The sequence below is a fragment of the Gorilla gorilla genome, chromosome 11 (assembly GCF_029281585.2).
Source record: "Gorilla gorilla gorilla isolate KB3781 chromosome 11, NHGRI_mGorGor1-v2.1_pri, whole genome shotgun sequence".
NCBI classification, from domain to species: domain Eukaryota; kingdom Metazoa; phylum Chordata; class Mammalia; order Primates; family Hominidae; genus Gorilla; species Gorilla gorilla.
The window spans coordinates 120873025-120886978 of record NC_073235.2 but is presented as its reverse complement, the minus strand read 5'-3'; the positions used below and the strand labels follow the sequence as shown (position 1 = coordinate 120886978).

Sequence of the window (13954 nt, the reverse complement as noted above, 5' to 3'; positions counted from 1 at the left end):
TGAGCCTCCTGAGTAGCTAGGACTGTAGGTATACATGACGATACTTGGCTAATTTTTAAATTGTTTTGTAGACATGGGGTCTCACTTTGTTGGCCAGGCTGGTGTCAAACTAATGGCCTCAAGTGACCCTTCCACCCCTGCCTCCCATCCTAGAGGTATGTGCCACCACAAGGAGCCCTTGTTCAATTTTCTAAAGAAAAAATTTCTAAAGTAAGGCTGTGGGATGATGGCAGGAAGATAAAAGAAAAACAGAAGAATAAGTTAAAATGACTTATTCACACATATTCTTTTGACAGCAAGAAGAACTTTTAGTATATACATTCCTTACAAACAAACAAACGGCAGATAAACAATGTTGTATAGGAACTTCAACACACACTGTACAATATTCCCACTTTGCTGACATAAGTTATGGAAATTTCGTGGTTTACTTGAGTGTCGCTACCAGTATTTTGCTTCTCTGATGATTTTTATCAACTTCCTCATCTGTTAACTTCTCTCCAAGGTATGTCATGTCACGACATACTGCCGCTGCATGAACATGGCCAGTGTCTTCCTATTAAACATGTAGAATGCTTTCCTAATTTCTCTTTTTACTCTCTGTCTTTGTGTTTTGCATTTTCCTTACTTTTATTGTCAGAAACTCCAGAAAGTCAGTCGTACTAATTTATCACGATTTGCTTTATTAATTTATACTTTGCTTATATGGAATTTTGCCCAACAGACCTCATTACAATTTCTAACCTGTTTTATTTTTTTTTTTTTCTGAGACAGGGTCTCCCTCTGTTGTCCAAGGCTGGAGGGTAGTAGTGCTATCGCAGCTGACTGCAGCCTCAACCTTCCAGGCTGAAGCGATCCTCCCATCTCAACCTCCCACGTGGCTGAGACTACAGGTGCTTGCCACTATGCCCAACTAATATTTGGAATTTTCGTATACGTGGATTCCAGAGGGGTGACAGCGAAACGTGAGTAAGCATGGATTTTGGTATATGCAGAGATGGGGGGCTGGAACTAATTCTGTATACTGAGGGACGGCGACTGTATATGTTTTTACAATTACGCTGTAGGATACATACTGTTGCATAGCCTTGAAAATAATAATTTTTAATTGAGTGGAATAATAATAATAATATTGCTAAAAGTAGCAGCTGGCCAGGTGTGGTGGCTCACACTGGTAATTGCAACACTTTGGGAGGCTGAGGCAGGAGGATGGCTTGAGGCCAAGAGTTTGCCATAGGCCTTGGAAACAAAGGGGGAGTCACCATCCTTACAGAAAAATACATGAATTAGCCTAGTGTGGTGGCACGTTCCTGTAGTCCCAGCTACTTGGGAGGCTGAGGTGGGAGGATCACTTGAGCCCAGGGAGGCTGAGACTGCAGTGAGTCATGATCAGGCCTCTGCACTCCAGCCTGGGTGACAGAGTGAGACCCTGTCTCAAAACAACAAAAAAGTAGCAGCTAACATCAACTGACCTTTTATACCAGGTGCCTATTGATACCATGGTTTAATTTCTTATAACTGTTTCTTATTTCACTTACCAACTCTGTCTTCAGTTACTCCCAGATTTTTACTGTGTGTGTGCAAATGACCTTTTGTTTAGATTGAATTGTCTCCCCAGAAGTAAGATTACTGTGAGTCATGGTGAATGGACATTCTCATTACCCTTGATGTAAATTGACAGGGTTTTGGGCGCCTCCCAGCTATAATCTTAGCACTTTGGGAGGCTAAGAGAGGAGGATTGCTTGAGGCCAAGAGTTGGAGGAGGCAGTATGGCAGTATGGTGAGACCCTGTCTCCATTATTTTAAAAAATTGACAGGCTTTACCCAGGAAGGCTTATACACAATTTAAACACCCCTCATAGTATCAGAAAGTGCCCATTTCACTGCACCTTTGCCAGCACAGGGTATTATAATTTAGTAAGTCATTTTTTGTTTGATTATTTTAAATAGACAAAAGACCTCATGTTACTTTACTTGTCACATTTCAACATCTTTCCTCAGCTTATTGGCTCTATTTCTTTTCTGTCTGTAAATGGTTGTTGCTGTTTTGTTCTTTGAGACAGGGTCTTGCTCTGTCACCAGGCTGGACTGTAGTGGCATAATCATGCCTCACTGCAGCCTTGACCTCCCAGGCTCAAACTTCAGCATTCCGAGTAGCTGGGACTACAAGTGTGCACCACCACTCCCAGCTTTTTTCTTTTTTTTGGATAGAGACAGGGTCTCACTGTGTTGTCCAGACCGGTCTCTAGCTCCTGGCCTTAAGCAATCCTCCTGCATTAGCTTCTCAAATTGCTGGAATTTCAGGCATGAGCCACCATGCCTGGCCTGGGCTAGTCCTGTATTCTCTAGAGTTCTCTTTACTTTGTGCTAGCCAATCTCTCATTATGCTGTTCACCTGTTATAATGAATAATTCTCCATATTAAATTTTACCACTTTAAACTTTTGAGTGGTTTATGCTTCCTGATTGGACTCTGACTAATATGTTAGGAAGGGTCCCAGGAGATAAACCCACACAGATGGGATTTGGGCATAGGTTTGGTTTCCCAGGGGGCAGTGCTGAGCTCTTTGCCAGTAGGAAATGGGATGCTGGTGATTTCCAGGAAGTGACCTCACAATGACTCAAGCTACCACTTACTGTTGATTGTGATGAAATGCCAGCTGAGGCACATGCCTTGGGAGCTAAGTGGTTGCTGCCCTTGACCACTATGAAGACTGGTTTGGGAAGGGTCGCTTTGGATGCATTTGAGCAGGGGTCCCCAACCCCTGAGCCATGGAGCCGGAAGGAGCCACACAGCAGGAGGTGAGTGGTGTCGAGTGAGGGAGTGAGGGAAGCTTCGTCTCTATTTACAGCCACTCCCCTTTGCTCACATTCCCGCCTGAGCTCTACCTTCTCAGATGAGCAGCAGCATTAGATGCTCATAGGAGAACGCACCCTGTTGTGAACCGTGCATGTGAGGGATCTAGGTTGCGCTGTCCTTATGAGAATCTAATTTCTATTGATCTGTCACTTTCTCCCATCATGCTCAGGTGGGACCATCCAGTTTCAGGAAAACGAGCTTAACACGCCCACTGATTCTACATTATGGTGAGTTCTATAATTATTTTATTATATATTACAGTGTAATAATGGAAATGAAGTGCCTAATAAATGTAAATGTGCTTAAATCTTTTGGCCCAGCTCCTACCTCCCGGCAACCTCGCCAGGCCCAGAACTCTCTCCAGTCAGCCTCTACAGACCAAGCTCATGAGTCACAATGGCCTATTTAGGCCCGTACCCTACCTCACGGCAGTCTCCGCAGATGAGCCTACTGCCTCACAACAGCCTCCACAGGCACAGCTCCATCGTTACAATGGCCTCTTTAGACCCAGCTCCTGCCTCCCAGCCTTCTCTCCAGGCCCTGAACTTTCTCCGTAAGTTGAGGTAGCTGGGACTGTAGGTATACATGACGATACTTGGCTAATTTTTAAATTGTTTTGTAGACATGGGGTCTCACTTTGTTGGCCAGGCTGGTGTCAAACTAATGGCCTCAAGTGACCCTTCCACCCCTGCCTCCCATCCTAGAGGTATGTGCCACCACAAGGAGCCCTTGTTCAATTTTCTAAAGAAAAAATTTCTAAAGTAAGGCTGTGGGATGATGGCAGGAAGATAAAAGAAAAACAGAAGAATAAGTTAAAATGACTTATTCACACATATTCTTTTGACAGCAAGAAGAACTTTTAGTATATACATTCCTTACAAACAAACAAACGGCAGATAAACAATGTTGTATAGGAACTTCAACACACACTGTACAATATTCCCACTTTGCTGACATAAGTTATGGAAATTTCGTGGTTTACTTGAGTGTCGCTACCAGTATTTTGCTTCTCTGATGATTTTTATCAACTTCCTCATCTGTTAACTTCTCTCCAAGGTATGTCATGTCACGACATACTGCCGCTGCATGAACATGGCCAGTGTCTTCCTATTAAACATGTAGAATGCTTTCCTAATTTCTCTTTTTACTCTCTGTCTTTGTGTTTTGCATTTTCCTTACTTTTATTGTCAGAAACTCCAGAAAGTCAGTCGTACTAATTTATCACGATTTGCTTTATTAATTTATACTTTGCTTATATGGAATTTTGCCCAACAGACCTCATTACAATTTCTAACCTGTTTTATTTTTTTTTTTTTTTCTGAGACAGGGTCTCCCTCTGTTGTCCAAGGCTGGAGGGTAGTAGTGCTATCGCAGCTGACTGCAGCCTCAACCTTCCAGGCTGAAGCGATCCTCCCATCTCAACCTCCCACGTGGCTGAGACTACAGGTGCTTGCCACTATGCCCAACTAATATTTGGAATTTTCGTATACGTGGATTCCAGAGAGGTGACAGCGAAACGTGAGTAAGCATGGATTTTGGTATATGCAGAGATGGGGGGCTGGAACTAATTCTGTATACTGAGGGACGGCGACTGTATATGTTTTTACAATTACGCTGTAGGATACATACTGTTGCATAGCCTTGAAAATAATAATTTTTAATTGAGTGGAATAATAATAATAATATTGCTAAAAGTAGCAGCTGGCCAGGTGTGGTGGCTCACACTGGTAATTGCAACACTTTGGGAGGCTGAGGCAGGAGGATGGCTTGAGGCCAAGAGTTTGCGATAGGCCTTGGAAACAAAGGGGGAGTCACCATCCCTACCGAAAAAAACATGAATTAGCCTAGTGTGGTGGCATGTTCCTGTAGTCCCAGCTACTTGGGAGGCTGAGGTGGGAGGATCACTTGAGCCCAGGGAGGCTGAGACTGCAGTGAGTCATGATCAGGCCTCTGCACTCCAGCCTGGGTGACAGAGTGAGACCTTGTCTCAAAACAACAAAAAAGTAGCAGCTAACATCAACTGACCTTTTATACCAGGTGCCTATTGATATCATAGTTTAATTTCTTAGAACTGTTTCTTATTTCACTTACCAACTCTGTCTTCAGTTACTCCCAGATTTCTACTGTGTTTGTACAGATGACCTTTTGTTTAGATTGAATTGTCTCCCTAGAAGTAAGATTACTGTGAGTCATGGTGAATGGACATTGTCATTACCCTTGATGTAAATTGACAGGGTTTTGGGTGCCTCCCAGCTATACTCTTAGCACTTTGGGAGGCTAAGAGAGGAGGATTGCTTGAGGCCAAGAGTTGGAGGAGGCAGTATGGCAGTATGGTGAGACCCTGTCTCCATTATTTTAAAAAATTGACAGGCTTTACCCGGGAAGGCTTATACGCAATTTAAACACCCCTCATAGTATCAGAAAGTGCCCATTTCACTGCACCTTTGCCAGCACAGGGTATTATAATTTAGTAAGTCATTTTTTGTTTGATTATTTTAAATAGATAAAAGACCTCATGTTACTTTACTTGTCACATTTCAACATCTTTCCTCAGCTTATTGGCTCTATCTCTTTTCTGTCTGTAAATGGTTGTTGTTGTTTTTTTCTTTGAGACAGGGTCTTGCTCTGTCACCAGGCTGGACTGTAGTGGCATAATCATGCCTCACTGCAGCCTTGACCTCCCAGGCTCAAACTTCAGCATTCCGAGTAGCTGGGACTACAAGTGTGCACCACCACTCCCAGCTAACTTTTTTCTTCTTTTGGATAGAGACAGGGTCTCACTGTGTTGTCCAGACCGGTCTCTAGCTCCTGGCCTTAAGCAATCCTCCTGCATTAGCTTCTCAAATTGCTGGAATTTCAGGCATGAGCCACCATGCCTGGCCTGGGCTAGTCCTGTATTCTCTAGAGTTCTCTTTACTTTGTGCTAGCCAATCTCTCATTATGCTGTTCACCTGTTATAATGAATAATTCTCCATATTAAATTTTACCACTTTAAACTTTTGAGTGGTTTATGCTTCCTGATTGGACTCTGACTAATATGTTAGGAAGGGTCCCAGGAGATAAACCCACACAGATGGGATTTGGGCATAGGTTTGGTTTCCCAGGGGGCAATGCTGAGCTCTTTGCCAGTGGGAAAGGGGATGCTGGTGATTTCCAGGAAGTGACCTCACAATGACTCAAGCTACCACTTACTGTTGATTGTGATGAAATGCCAGCTGAGGCACATGCCTTGGGAGCTAAGTGGTTGCTGCCCTTGACCACTATTGAAGACTGGTGTGGGGAGGGTCGCTTTGGATGCACTTGAGCAGGGGTCCCCAATCCCTGAGCCATGGAGCCGTAGGGAGCCACACAGCAGGAGGTGAGTGGTGTCGAGTGAGGGAGTGAGGGAAGCTTCATCTGTATTTACAGCCACTCCCCTTTGCTCACATTCCCGCCTGAGCTCCACCTTCTCAGATGAGCAGCAGCATTAGATTCTCATAGGAGAACGCACCCTGTTGTGAACCGTGCATGTGAGGGATCTAGGTTGCGCTGTCCTTATGAGAATCTAATTTCTATTGATCTGTCACTTTCTCCCATCATGCTCAGGTGGGACCATCCAGTTTCAGGAAAACAAGCTTAACACGCCCACTGATTCTACATTATGGTGAGTTCTATAATTATTTTATTATATATTACAGTGTAATAATGGAAATGAAGTGCCTAATAAATGTAAATGTGCTTAAATCTTTTGGCCCAGCTCCTACCTCCCGGCAACCTCGCCAGGCCCAGAACTCTCTCCAGTCAGCCTCTACAGACCAAGCTCATGAGTCACAATGGCCTATTTAGGCCCGTACCCTACCTCACGGCAGTCTCCGCAGATGAGCCTACTGCCTCACAACAGCCTCCACAGGCACAGCTCCATCGTTACAATGGCCTCTTTAGACCCAGCTCCTGCCTCCCAGCCTTCTCTCCAGGCCCTGAACTTTCTCCGTAAGTTGAGGTAGCTGGGACTGTAGGTATACATGACGATACTTGGCTAATTTTTAAATTGTTTTGTAGACATGGGGTCTCACTTTGTTGGCCAGGCTGGTGTCAAACTAATGGCCTCAAGTGACCCTTCCACCCCTGCCTCCCATCCTAGAGGTATGTGCCACCACAAGGAGCACTTGTTCAATTTTCTAAAGAAAAAATTTCTAAAGTAAGGCTGTGGGATGATGGCAGGAAGATAAAAGAAAAACAGAAGAATAAGTTAAAATGACTTATTCACACATATTCTTTTGACAGCAAGAAGAACTTTTAGTATATACATTCCTTACAAACAAATGGCAGATAAACAATGTTGTATAGGAACTTCAACACACACTGTACAATATTCCCACTTTGCTGACATAAGTTATGGAAATTTCGTGGTTTACTTGAGTGTCGCTACCAGTATTTTGCTTCTCTGATGATTTTTATCAACTTCCTCATCTGTTAACTTCTCTCCAAGGTATGTCATGTCACGACATACTGCCGTTGCACGAACACGGCCAGTGTCTTCCTATTAAACATGTAGAATGCTTTCCTAATTTCTCTTTTTACTCTCTTTGTGTTCTGCATTTTCCTTACTTTTATTGTCAGAAACTCCAGAAAGTCAATCGTACTAATTTATCACGATTTGCTTTATTTATTTATACTTTGCTTATATGGAATTTTGCCCAACAGACCTCATTACAATTTCTAACCTGTTTTATTTTGTTTTTTTTTTTCTGAGACAGGGTCTCCCTCTGTTGTCCAAGGCTGGAGGGTAGTAGTGCTATCGCAGCTGACTGCAGCCTCAACCTTCCAGGCTGAAGCGATCCTCCCACCTCAACCTCCCACGTGGCTGAGACTACAGGTGCTTGCCACTATGTCCAACTAATATTTGGAATTTTCGTATACGTGGATTCCAGAGAGGTGACAGCGAAACGTGAGTAAGCATGGATTTTGGTATATGCAGAGATGGGGGGCTGGAACTAATTCTGTATACTGAGGGACGGCGACTGTATATGTTTTTACAATTATGCTGTAGGAAACATACTGTTGCATAGCCTTGAAAATAATAATTTTTAATTGAGTGGAATAATAATAATAATATTGCTAAAAGTAGCAGCTGGCCAGGTGTGGTGGCTCACACTGGTAATTGCAACACTTTGGGAGGCTGAGGCAGGAGGATGGCTTGAGGCCAAGAGTTTGCGATAGGCCTTGGAAACAAAGGGGGAGTCACCATCCCTACCGAAAAAAACATGAATTAGCCTAGTGTGGTGGCATGTTCCTGTAGTCCCAGCTACTTGGGAGGCTGAGGTGGGAGGATCACTTGAGCCCAGGGAGGCTGAGACTGCAGTGAGTCATGATCAGGCCTCTGCACTCCAGCCTGGGTGACAGAGTGAGACCTTGTCTCAAAACAACAAAAAAGTAGCAGCTAACATCAACTGACCTTTTATACCAGGTGCCTATTGATATCATAGTTTAATTTCTTAGAACTGTTTCTTATTTCACTTACCAACTCTGTCTTCAGTTACTCCCAGATTTCTACTGTGTTTGTACAGATGACCTTTTGTTTAGATTGAATTGTCTCCCTAGAAGTAAGATTACTGTGAGTCATGGTGAATGGACATTGTCATTACCCTTGATGTAAATTGACAGGGTTTTGGGTGCCTCCCAGCTATACTCTTAGCACTTTGGGAGGCTAAGAGAGGAGGATTGCTTGAGGCCAAGAGTTGGAGGAGGCAGTATGGCAGTATGGTGAGACCCTGTCTCCATTATTTTAAAAAATTGACAGGCTTTACCCGGGAAGGCTTATACGCAATTTAAACACCCCTCATAGTATCAGAAAGTGCCCATTTCACTGCACCTTTGCCAGCACAGGGTATTATAATTTAGTAAGTCATTTTTTGTTTGATTATTTTAAATAGATAAAAGACCTCATGTTACTTTACTTGTCACATTTCAACATCTTTCCTCAGCTTATTGGCTCTATCTCTTTTCTGTCTGTAAATGGTTGTTGTTGTTTTTTTCTTTGAGACAGGGTCTTGCTCTGTCACCAGGCTGGACTGTAGTGGCATAATCATGCCTCACTGCAGCCTTGACCTCCCAGGCTCAAACTTCAGCATTCCGAGTAGCTGGGACTACAAGTGTGCACCACCACTCCCAGCTAACTTTTTTCTTCTTTTGGATAGAGACAGGGTCTCACTGTGTTGTCCAGACCGGTCTCTAGCTCCTGGCCTTAAGCAATCCTCCTGCATTAGCTTCTCAAATTGCTGGAATTTCAGGCATGAGCCACCATGCCTGGCCTGGGCTAGTCCTGTATTCTCTAGAGTTCTCTTTACTTTGTGCTAGCCAATCTCTCATTATGCTGTTCACCTGTTATAATGAATAATTCTCCATATTAAATTTTACCACTTTAAACTTTTGAGTGGTTTATGCTTCCTGATTGGACTCTGACTAATATGTTAGGAAGGGTCCCAGGAGATAAACCCACACAGATGGGATTTGGGCATAGGTTTGGTTTCCCAGGGGGCAGTGCTGAGCTCTTTGCCAGTAGGAAATGGGATGCTGGTGATTTCCAGGAAGTGACCTCACAATGACTCAAGCTACCACTTACTGTTGATTGTGATGAAATGCCAGCTGAGGCACATGCCTTGGGAGCTAAGTGGTTGCTGCCCTTGACCACTATTGAAGACTGGTGTGGGGAGGGTCGCTTTGGATGCACTTGAGCAGGGGTCCCCAATCCCTGAGCCATGGAGCCGTAGGGAGCCACACAGCAGGAGGTGAGTGGTGTCGAGTGAGGGAGTGAGGGAAGCTTCATCTGTATTTACAGCCACTCCCCTTTGCTCACATTCCCGCCTGAGCTCCACCTTCTCAGATGAGCAGCAGCATTAGATTCTCATAGGAGAACGCACCCTGTTGTGAACTGTGCATGTGAGGGATCTAGGTTGCGCTGTCCTTATGAGAATCTAATACCTATTGATCTGTTACTTTCTCCCATCACGCTCAGGTGGGATCATCCAGTTTCAGGAAAACAAGCTTAACACGCCCACTGATTCTACATTATGGTGAGTTCTATAATTATTTTATTATATATTGGATATATGATAAATATATATATTTATTATATATATTAATATATTAAATATATTATTATAATGGAATAAAGTGCCTAATAAATGTAAATGTGCTTAAATCTTTTGGCCCAGCTCCTACATCCCGGCAGCCTCTCCAGGCCCAGAACTTTCTCCAGTCAGCCTCTACAGACCAAGCTCATGAGTCACAATGGCCTATTTAGGCCCATACCCTACCTCACGGCAGTCTCCGCAGATGAGCCTACTGCCTCACAACAGCCTCCACAGGCACAGCTCCATCGTCACAATGGCCTCTTTAGACCCAGCTCCTGCGTCCCAGCCTTCTCTCCAGGCCCTGAGCTTTCTCAAATCGACCTCACCAGGCCCAGCTCCTGCATCTTGGCCCCTCCAGGCCCAGCGTGTGCCTCCCGTCAGCCTCTACAGTCCCAACATCTGCCTCACAGTAGATTCTTCAGGCCCAGCATCTGCCTCACTGTGGACCCCCCAAGCCAAGCTCCCAAACTTTCAGCAGCTTCTACACACCCAGCTCCCGCCTGCCAGTGGCCTCTTCAGGCCCATGGGGCTCATTCCTCACAACAGCCTTTCCAGGCCCAGTTTTTCCCTTCCGGCGGCCTCTCCGGGCTGAGAACCTCCTCAAGTCGGCCTCTCCAGACCCACTTGCACCCTCCGGGCGTCCTCTCCGGGCCAAGCTCCTCTTCCTGGCTGCGTTTCCAGGCCCGACTCCTGCCTCTCAACAACCTCTTTGGACTCAGTGCCTACCCATCTCCTGGCGTCCTTGGTCGGCCCACAGCTTCCTCAAGCCAAGCTCCCCAGGCCCAGGTCAGGCCTCACGGTGGCCTCTCCAGGATGAGCTCCTGCCCTCCGATGGCACCTACAGGCCCCAAATGGTCTCCGGTCGGTGGGCTCCTCCACACCAAGCTTGGGCCTCCCGGCGACCTCTGCAGGCCCAAGTTGTCCTGAAGTCGGCATCTCCCGGCCCTGCCTCCCAGCAAGTAAGCAAGCTCTTTTGGCTCAACTCCTGCCCAGCTCCCAACCGCCTTTGTAGGTCCCGAACTTTCTCCAGCCAAGTTCTTCGGGCCTAATTCCTGCCGCCCGGTGGCCTGTACGGGCCCAGCAATGGTTGGGAACGGCCTCTGCAGGTCCCGCTCTTGCCTCCCAGGGGCCTCTCCAGGCCCAGCTCTTGCCCCCACGGCGGCCTCCCGGGCCCAAGTCCCTGCCTGCCTCCCAGCAGCCCGCATGCGGCCCAGCTCCTCCCTCACGGTGGCCTGTTGATGCCCATGCCTCTGGTACCCTGCCCAGAGGCATGAGCCCCTGCCACACACTGGCTCCTCCCACGCTGAGAGAGGTCAGCGTGAGCCCTTGCCTCACACCGGCCCCTCCCACGCTGAGAGAGGTCAGCGTGAGCCCTTGCCTCACACCGGCCCCTCCCACGTTGAGAGAGGTCAGCGTGAGCCCCTTGCCTCACACCGGCCCCTCCCACGCTGAGAGAGGTCAGCGTGAGCCCTTGCCTCACACCGGCCCCTCCCACGCTGAGAGAGGTCGGCGTGAGCCCCTTGCCTCACACCGGCCCCTCCCACGCTGAGAGAGGTCGGCGTGAGCCCCTTGCCTCACACCGGCCCCTCCCACGCTGAGAGAGGTCGGCGTGAGCCCCTTGCCTCACACCGGCCCCTCCCACGCTGAGAGAGGTCGGCGTGAGCCCCTTGCCTCACACCGGCCCCTCCCACGCTGAGAGAGGTCGGCGTGAGCCCCTTGCCTCACACCGGCCCCTCCCACGCTGAGAGAGGTCAACATGAGCCCCTTGCCTCACACAGGCCCCTCCCACTCTGACAGGGGTCAGCATGAGCCCCTTGCCTCACACCGGCCCCTCTCATGCTGACAGAGGTCCGCGGGAGCCCCTAGCCTCACACCGGCCCCTCCCAGGCTGACAGAGGTCAGCCTGAGCCCCTAGCCTCACACCGGCCCCTCCCACACTGACAGAAGTCCATGGGAGCCCCTTGCCTCACACTGGCCCCTCCCACGCTGAGAGAGGTCAGCGTGAGCCCTTGCCTCACACTGGCCCCTCCCACGTAGAGAGAGGTCAGCGTGAGCCCCTTGCCTCACACTGGCCCCTCCCAGGCTGACAGAGGTCAGCCTGAGCCCCTAGCCTCACACCGGCCCCTCCCAGGCTGACAGAGGTCAGCCTGAGCCCCTAGCCTCACACCGGCCCCTCCCACACTGACAGAGGTCCATGGGAGCCCCTTGCCTCACACTGGCCCCTCCCACGCTGAGAGAGGTCAGCGTGAGCCCTTGCCTCACACTGGCCCCTCCCACGTTGAGAGAGGTCAGCGTGAGCCCCTTGCCTCACACCGGCCCCTCCCACGCTGAGAGAGGTCAGCGTGAGCCCTTGCCTCACACTGGCCCCTCCCACGCTGAGAGAGGTCAGCGTGAGCCCCTTGCCTCACACCGGCCCCTCCCACGCTGAGAGAGGTCAGCGTGAGCCCTTGCCTCACACTGGCCCCTCCCACGCTGAGAGAGGTCAGCGTGAGCCCCTTGCCTCACACCGGCCCCTCCCACGCTGAGAGAGGTCAGCGTGAGCCCTTGCCTCACACTGGCCCCTCCCACGCTGAGAGAGGTCGGCGTGAGCCCCTTGCCTCACACCGGCCCCTCCCACGCTGAGAGAGGTCGGCGTGAGCCCTTGCCTCACACCGGCCCCTCCCACGCTGAGAGAGGTCAGCGTGAGCCCCTGCCTCAACAGGCCACCGTGAGGGAGGAGCAGGGTCGCACGTGGGCTGCTGGGAGGCAGGCAGGGACTTGGGCCTGGGAGGTCGCGGTGGGGCGAGAGCTGGGCCTGGAGACACCCCTGGGAGGCAACAGCGGGGCCTACAGACTCTGTTCTCCAGCCGGAGCTGGGACTGTTCAGGTACTGGGAGGCGGGATGTGGGTCTGAAGAGCTTGGTTGCAGAAACTTCGGGGTCTACAAACGCAGGCGGGAGCTGAGCCAAAAAAGCTTGTTTGCTGGGAGGCGGGAGATGCAGCCAGGAGAAACAGCTGTGCCTGCAGAGGCCGCCATGCGGGAGGCGGAGGCCGGGCCTCCTCAAATCGGCCTCTCCAGACCCACTTGCAGCCTCCCGGCATCCTCTCCGGGCCCAGCTCTTCCTCCCGGCTGCGTCTCCAGGCCTGACTCTGGCCTCCCAACAACGTCTTTGGACTCAGCTCCTGCCCAGCTCCCAGCAGGCCCAAGCCGTCGTCAAGTCGGCCTGGAATTGGGCCTGGAAGAGCAGCAAGTCGGCCTCCCCGGGCCCAGCTCCGGCCTCTCCAGGTGCAAAACTTCCTCGAGTCAGCCTCTCCAGGCCCAGCTCCTCCTGCCTCCCAGTGGCCTCTTTCAGCCCAGACCAGCTCATGGCTCTTGGCGGCCTTCCCAAGCCCCGCTTTTGACTTTTGGTGGCCTCTTCAGGCCCAGAACTTGACCTCCAGTGGGCCTTTGCAGGCCCGGCCTCCTGCTTCTCGAAGGCCTGCACGGGCCTGGACTCACAGCGGACTCACAGCGGACTCTCCATGCCCAGCTAGCTCTTGCCTCATTGCGGCCTTCCGAGTCCAGAGCTCCTGCCTCTCGGCCGCTTCGGCAGGCCCAGCTCCCGCCTGCCAGTGGCCTCTTTAGGCCCAGCTCATTCCTCACAACGGCCTTCCCAGGCCCCGTTTTTCCCTTCCGGCAGCCTCTTGGCCTCTAATTTGTTTATCTTTTGTGTATAAATCCCAAAATATTGAATTTTGGAATATTTCCACCATTATGTAAATATTTTGGTAGGTGATTTATTTGGGGTGAGTTTCTGCACCAAGCCCGAATTTTTTATTTTATTTTCCTTATTATTTGGTGTTAAACAGGTTTAATGACGGTCATGGCAACTTTTTGGCACAATGAAAAATATCGCCCATGATCAACGTGTTCTGTTCTGGGGAAGGGGGCAAAGGCAGGGTGAATCACTTTCTTAAAAAGTATAGCTCAAGTTGGGAGTGCAGAGGGAATGGGGAGAAAACCC

The 13954-nt window shown here is 49.1% G+C and overlaps 1 long non-coding RNA gene and 1 pseudogene across 1 annotated transcript; both read left to right on the top strand.

Moving 5' to 3' along the window:
• Positions 1-769: 769 nt before the first annotated feature.
• On the top strand, positions 770-7177 carry LOC129531960 (uncharacterized). The gene is made up of 6 exons (XR_010129708.1): positions 770-965; positions 3029-3086; positions 3180-3412; positions 6445-6502; positions 6596-6828; positions 6898-7177. It is a non-coding gene; the product is annotated as an uncharacterized lncRNA (long non-coding RNA).
• Positions 7178-10276: 3099 nt separating this feature from the next.
• On the top strand, positions 10277-13711 carry LOC134756694 (chromosome alignment-maintaining phosphoprotein 1-like; annotated as a pseudogene).
• Positions 13712-13954: the final 243 nt, after the last annotated feature.